The 8,021-nt window shown below is 33.6% G+C and overlaps 1 protein-coding gene across 15 annotated transcripts in view; it reads right to left on the bottom strand.

The window, feature by feature from the left end:
* Positions 1–8,021, bottom strand: part of CCDC122 (coiled-coil domain containing 122) — a 101,463-nt gene that overhangs the window by 20,826 nt on the left and 72,616 nt on the right. The window lies entirely within an intron of this gene.

Below are 8,021 nucleotides of genomic sequence, written 5' to 3'. Positions count from 1 at the left end.
TGTTAGATACTGTGATGAGAGATGTGAGAGCTTTTTACATATAATTAAATTCTGATAACACCTTATGATGTAAATATCATTATCCCCATTATCGTATAAACTGAAGATGAAAGAGTTTAAGTAATGCGATCAAGGTTTCACAGCTAGCACGTGATGGTGTTTGGAATTTGAACCCAAGGGAAGCATATGTGATGAAGGGCCTTCTATTTATTAAAACAGTTTCCAGTTAAGAGAAAAGGTTTCACTTCCTGTATGCAGTGGTTCACTGAAACATAGACCCATTGTTGTAAAAGATTTAGGGATCACATAGGCTATTTCCCTGCCATTAAGTAGATCAGTGTTTATGCTTAACTAGAACGGAAGGTAATGAAACACACTGGAAAGTGCAAGGATTTGGTGTCAGGCCACAAGGAAAGTAAAAAGGTCAAAATTCTTGACGTTAGTGTTGGCTATACGAGGAACACCCAATTTTTTTTAAAACCAACTTTAATGAGATATAGTTCACATAGCGTACAATCCATTCTTTAAAGTGTGTAATTCAATGGGTTTAGTATATTAAGAGTTGTGCAACCATCACCAGAATCAACTTTAGAAAATTTTCATTACCCCTGAAGGAAATCTAGTGCCTGTAAGCTGCGACTCCCTGTCCCCCCATGCCCACCCTTAGCACTAGGCAATCACTAATCTACCTTCTCTTTATATATATTTGCCTATTCTGGACATTTCATGTAAATTACACTATACAAGGTGTGCGTTTGGGGGACTGGCTTTGTTCACTTAGCCTAGTGTTTTTGTGGGTTGACAATGATTTACCATGCATCAGCACTTCATTTCTTTTTATTGCTAAATAATATTTCATAGTATGAAACAGTACATTTTATTTATCCAGTTCATCAGTTGATGGACATTTGGGTTGTTCTCACTTTTTAGGTGGATGTATGTTTTCACATCTGTGGGTAAATACCTGGGTCACATGATAACTCTGTGTTTAAACATTTGAGGAACTGCCATATTTTTTCCAAAGTGACTGCAACATTTTTACATTTCCATGAACAATGTGTGAGTGTTCCAATTTCCTCATATCCTCAAAAATACTTGTTATTGTCTGTCTTTTTGGTTATAGCCATTCTATTGGGTGTGAGGTGATATCTCATTGTGGTTAAACACCTACTTTTAAAGGAATTGGGAAAGTTACCTATTCATTTTTTAAAGGTCTCCTTTTAAAATTTACTTTTATTTATTTTTTGTGGTATAATACACATAAAATTTACCATCTTAACTATTTTTAAATGTACTGTTACAGTTCAGTACTTATTAAGTACATTCATATCTTCACACAGTGAGTACCAACCATTCACCTCCACAACTCTTTTCATCTTTCAAAACTGAAACTCTGTAACCAGTAAACAGTAAATCCCTTTCTTCACTGCCTCCAGCCCCTGGCAACCACCATTCTAAATTCCGTCTTTATGAATTTAACTGTGTTAGGTACTTCATATAAGTAGAATCATACAGTATTTGTCTTCTTGTGACTGGCTTATTTGACTTAGTGCAATGCCCTCAGAGTTCATCCATGTTGTAGCATGTGTCAGTTTCTTTCCTTTATAAGGCTGAATAATGTTTCATTGTATATATACACCAGATTTTGCTTATCCATTCATCCATCAGTGGACACTTGGGTTGTTCCTATTTTTGGCTGTTGTGACTAATGCTGCTATAAATATGGGTACACAAATATCTCTTTGAGACTACTTTCAATTCTTTTGGGTACATACCCAGAAGTAGAATTGCTGGATCATACAGTAATTCTATTTTTAAGTTTTTTCAGGAACTGCCATACTGGCTTTCTACTCTGGTTGCACTAGTTTACATTCCCACCAGCATGTGGGAGGGTTCCAATTTTTCCCATACTGAAAGTACTTGTTATTATCTGCCTTTTTGATCACAAACATAGCCGTCTTAGTAGGTGTGAAGCAGTATTTCCAGTGAGTATGACAGCAGCATTGCAGTAAAACATCCACTTTTAAATGAACCGATAGAATCACACAATAATAGGGCTGGGAAAGTTACCTCTTCATTCTCATATCTATTTAAGAGAGAGTTCTAGCAAGTTAGGAAGGTGGTTCTAGGTCAATTCAAAGAAGAATCAATTTGCCAAAACACCAATTCACCAAATTTATCAAAATAACCAATTTGCCACTCCATTTTTTTTGTACTTTACTCTATCCTCATCTAACATGCTATATACAATATAAACTGTATATATATATATACATATACAGTTTATATCTGTCTCTCTAACCAGAAAGCAAGTTCCATGAAGACAGGGATTTTTAGCCATTTATTTCATTCATCCCTCTATTGTCAGAGCCTAAAAGAGCAACTGGCATATAGTAAAATCTCAGTAATTGTGCTGAATTAGAATAAAGGATAAAATGAGAGTTTCTGTAAATCAAGTGACTGCTACACTATTGCTAAATTCTGTATTGTTTAGAGTTTCTCCATATATGTAAGAAGCACTCCACAAAATGTCATTCTTTTACCAGGAAGAAAGTGCTGGACTTAAAAGAACAGGAGATCATTTGCTGCCATTTCAACATGTCATGTAACTTTTCTTCACTTTAGATGTTTAATCTAAAAAGTATAGTTGTTTTGGCATGTGAGATTCTTTGCCTTTGCATATAAATTTTAGAACATCTTGTCTATCTCTACAAAAAATACATATTAGAATTTTTAATGGGATCTCTAAGGGTTAAATCAAGAGATAATTTGGGGGAAAGTTGTCACTTAAAAATACTGAGTTTTGTAGACCATGAACATAAGTATATCACTCCATTTATGTAGTATTTAGCAAATATTTTATGCTCTTTAGTGTTAATGAAAAGAGTTTTGTTTAATCCATTTCACTTTCCAGCTGTTTCTTGCTACTACATAGAAGTTACATAGAAATACAATTGATTTTTGTATTTTGACCTTTCATCCTGTGAACTTGCTAAATTCATTTACTGGTTTACTAGCCGTTTTGTAGAATCCTTAGGATTTTCTACATGAGCAATCATGCTGTCTGTGAATAAAGACAGGTTTACTTCTTTACAATCTTTTTGCCTTATATTTTTTCTTGCATTATAGCACTGATTAGGACCTCCAACATAATGCTGCCTAGAGGATGTGTGGTCAGACATCTCTGCCATTTTAGAGGGAAAGCAGTCAACATTTCACCGCTAAAAATGATGTTGCTAGCCGTAAGTTTTTTTACAGATGCCCTTTATCAGGTTGAGAAAGTCTCCTTCTATTCTGAATTTGCTGAGAGCTATTATGAATGGGGGTTGAGTTTTGTCTCCTGTTTCAGTAACTATTAAGTTGATTTTATCTTTTTATCGCCTTAGTTTTGTTAATGTGGTAAATTACATTGTTTCATAAAAGTTGAACCAACTGTGCATTTCTGAGATAAACTTCACTTGGTCGTGAGGTATTAACCTTTTTATATATCGCTGAAGTAAATTTGAAAATATTTTGCACCTGTGCTCATGAGGGACATTGGTCTGTAATTACTTTTCTAATAATGTTCCTGCTCATTTTTTTTCTGGTAAAGTTATGCTGGCCCCCTAAAGTAAGTTAGGAAGAGTTCCCTTCTTCATTTTCTGAGTTTGTATAGGCTGGGTATTATTTCTTCCTTAAATGATGACAGAATTCACAAGTGAAGCCCCATCAGTCTGCAGCTTTCCTCACAGGGAGGGTTTTACTTATTAATTCAATTTCATTGATTCTTATTTCATGTCATTTATATAGCTTAATTTGACATGGATTATAGGCCCAAATATAAAAGCAATTTCTTCTTGTGTTATTGTATGTGTGTTTTTCAACGAATTTGTCCATTTCATCAACTTATCAAATTTACTGACATAAAGTTGTTCATAAAAGGCCTTTAATATCCTCTTAAGTCTATAGGCCCTAAAGTAGTGACCCCACTATCCTCTCTGTTTTATATCAGTATTGCTATGGTTTATCAATTTTATTAGTCTTTCTAACTTCTGGCTCTGTTGATTTTCTCTATTTTTCCATTTTCTATTTCATTGATTTCTAATACATATGATTTCATTTCTTCCAATTTGCTATTGGCTGAATTTATTCTTATTTTTCTAGTCCCTTATGGTGGAAGCTTAGATAATTGCTTTTAAACCTTTTTTCCTTTTCTAATACAGGCATTTAAAGCTGTAAAAATTCCTCTAGATGTTGCTTTAGCTACCCTCTGCAATTTGTTACATGTTGTGTTTTCATTATCATTCACTTTCAAATATTTTCTAATAATTCTTATGATTTCTTCTTTGACTCATGGGTTATTTATAACCATAATGCTCAGTTTCAAAATGTTTATGTATTTTCTAGTTTTCTTATTTTTATTGATTTCTTTTTTTTAATTGAAGTATAGTTGACTTACAATGTTGTGGTAGTTTCTGGTATATAGCATGGTGATTCAGTCATACATATATATACATATTCTTTTTCATTATAAGTTATTATAAGATAATGAATATAGTTTCCTGTGCTATACTGTAGGACCTTGTTTATCTAGTTTATATATAGTAGTGTGTATCTGATAGTCCCAAACTACTAATTTATACCTCCCTCCACCCTTTTCCCCTTTGGTAACCATTAATTTATTTTCTGTGTCTGTGACTCTCTTTTTTTGTAAATAAGTTCATCTGTCTCATTTTTTACATTCCACATATAAGTGATATCATGTGATATTTGTCTTTCTCTGACTTACTTCACTTAGTATGATAATCTCTAGGTCCATCCATGTTGCTGCAAATGGCATTATTTTATTCTTTTTAATGGCTGAATAGTATTCTATTATATATATATATATTTATATACACACCACACTTCTTCATCCAATCATCTGCCAATGGACATCTAGGTTACTTTCATGTCTTGGCTATTGTAAATAGTGCTGCTATGAACATTGGGGTGCATGTGTCTTTCTGAATTAGAATTTTCTTCAGATATATCTCAAGGAGTGGGACTGCTGGATCACATAGTAACTCTAGTTTTTCTCTTTTTAATTCTGTCAGTTTTTGCTTATGTAGTTTGAAGCTCTGTGATTAAGTGAATACACAGTTAGTATTATTATTCATTTCTGATGAATTAACTGACTCTTTAACTTTGTTAGTAGCCCATATCTTGAAATTACTTGATATTAATACAGCAACAACCAGTTTTCTTAAGTTCGATGTCTTCATAATTTATCCTTTTCCATCTTTCAACCTATCTGTGTCTTTATATTCAAAGTGCATCTCTTGTGAAAAAGTTATGTTTGCAAATTGCCTTTTAATAGAATCCGATTTTTCCCTTTTAATTGGAGTGTCTGGTCCATTTACATTTGATGTAACCATTGGTATGTTTGGGTTTAAGTCTACCATCTCAATATTTGTGTTCTATTCATCCCTTGTTCCTTTTTCCTTTCTTCCTTCTTTTCTGTCTTCACTTAAAGTGGATCATATACCTAAATATAAAATTCAAAACTATAAAACTCCTAGAAGATAACATAGGAGAAAGCCTCTAGATGACCTTGGGTTTGATGATGTCTTTTTAGATACAACACCAAAGGCACAATCCATGAAAGAAATCATTGATAAGCTGGGCCTCATTAAAATTAAAAACTGTTCTGCAAAAGACACTGTCAAGAGAATAAGACAAGTCCCAGATTGGGAGAAAATATTAAAAAAAAAAACCACATCTGATAAAAGACTGTTATTCAAAATATACAATAAACTCTTAAAATTCAACAATAAGAAAACAAATAACCAGATTAAAAAATAGGCCAAAGACCTGAACAGACACTACACCAAAGAAAATATACAGATGGCAAATAGACATTTGAAAAGATGTTCCACATAATATGTCATCAGGGAAATGAGAATTAAAACAATAAGATACCACTACAGACCTATTAGAATGGCCAAAATCTGGAACACTAACAATACCAAATGCTGGTGAGGATGTGGAGCAACAAGAACCCTTTTGTTCATTGCTGGTGGGAATACAAAATGCTACAGTCATTTTAGAAGACAGTTTGGCAGTTTCTTACAAAACTAACATATCATTACATGATCCAGCAATCACACTCCTTGGCATTTACCCAAAGGAGTTAAAAACTGATGTCCACACAACAACATAGACATTTGTAGAAGCTTTATTCCTAATTGCCAAAACTTGGAAGCAATCAAGATGTCCTTTAGTGGGTGAATTGATAAACTGTCGTAGATTCAGACAATGGAATATTATTTAGCACTAAAAAATACATACATAAAACAAAACAAAGAAAGAGCTGACAAGCAATAAAAAGACACAAGACACCCTGAATGCATATTACTAAGTGAAAGAAGCCAATCTTTTACGACATTCTGGAAAAGGTAAAACCAAGGAAACAGTAAAAGCTCAGTGATTGACAGGGGTTGAGGGAGGGAGGGATGAACAGGTAGAGCACAGAGGATTTTTAAGACAGTGAAACTCTCCTGTATGACAGGAGAATGATGGATACACGTCAGTACACATCTGTCAAAACCCAAAGAAGCTACAACACCAGGAGTGAATCTAATGTAAACTAGGAACTCTGGGTGCTAATGAAGTGTCAATGTAGGTTTATCAGTTATAACAAATGTACACTCTGGTGGGAGACATTGATAGTTAAGGAGGCTGCCAGGGGGTAGGGAGTATGCGGGAACACTTTGTACTTTCTGCTTAATTTTGCTATGAACCTAAAGTGGCTCTAAAAAAATTAAATGTTTAAAAGAATCAATAGCCATTCTCATCATTGTTCTTGTATATTTAATGTGACTTTTTTTCTGACTGCTTTTAAGATTTTTTTCTTTGGTTTTCAGTAGCTTGACTATAATTTCCTTAGGTATGTTTTTCTCTGTATTTGTCCTGCTTTAGGTTTGCTAAGTTTCTTAAATCTGTGAGTTAGTTTTTAGTCAAGTTTGGAAAAATTTTGGCCAATATTTCTTCAAATATATTTCTGTTCCCTTTTCTCTCTCTCCTCTCATTCCGGGACTCTAATTACCCATATGTCACATTGTTTAACATGGTCTCACCGGTACTTCTTGGTTCAAAGGTGTGTGTACTATGATGTTCACTAGAACACTACTTTTAATAGTGAACCACTGGAAATAACTTAATGTCTATCAGTTGTAACGTGTAAATAAATTAAGGTATAGCCATACTGTGGGACATTTTGTAACAGTTAAAAAAGAATGAAGTTGGCCCACATGTACTAATATGAAAAACATTTCTATGAGACAGGTTATTGAGTAAGTAAAGTATTTACAAAATTATATGTAAGGTACATTTATATAATCTTCCTATATGCACCGATGTGTGTGCAGGTGTGTGTGTACATGTACACATATGTATATTCACATGCTCACAGTTACTCAAGAGCACATACATATATAAGACTTGAAAGATATACACCAAATAGTGGTTGCCATTAATAAGAGAAGAGCATGATAAGAGAAAGAGCAATACAATGGCAGGCAGTGGTCAAAGGAAATTTAGCCTTCCCCCTAATATTTTAATCTTTTTCGAGGAGAATATATTTCCGCAGAAGTGAAAACCAATTTTTGAAAAGATTGGGAGCAGAGTCCAAAAGACCTGAACTCATGTCCTGTTCTTTCCCTTAACACTAGCTACATAACTTTGTACAAGTGATTTAAATTTTCTGAAATTCTGTAAAATATGTTATTATGAGAACTTAAATGGGATAGCCTATATATAAAGTGCTTGAAAATACCAAGCACTCGGTAAACAACAATAGATTTAATAATACTGAACATGTCTTCTTGTACTTTTTATAAAATAGAATAATTTGTTACCATGCTATCCAGCTATGTGAATCATTCTTATCCTGCCTTTAATTCACCTTTTTACCTTTGCTTCTGTGGGTTTTTCATGTAGGACCGGCTTTCTAGTTGTGTGATCATTTCTGTGGCTAACCTCAGTAAATGAATGGATTAGTT

This window comes from Camelus bactrianus, chromosome 14 (assembly GCF_048773025.1).
Source record: "Camelus bactrianus isolate YW-2024 breed Bactrian camel chromosome 14, ASM4877302v1, whole genome shotgun sequence".
Classification (NCBI taxonomy): Eukaryota; Metazoa; Chordata; class Mammalia; order Artiodactyla; family Camelidae; genus Camelus; species Camelus bactrianus.
Note: the sequence above shows the minus strand (reverse complement) of the source record. Positions and strands in the feature narration are given on the sequence as shown.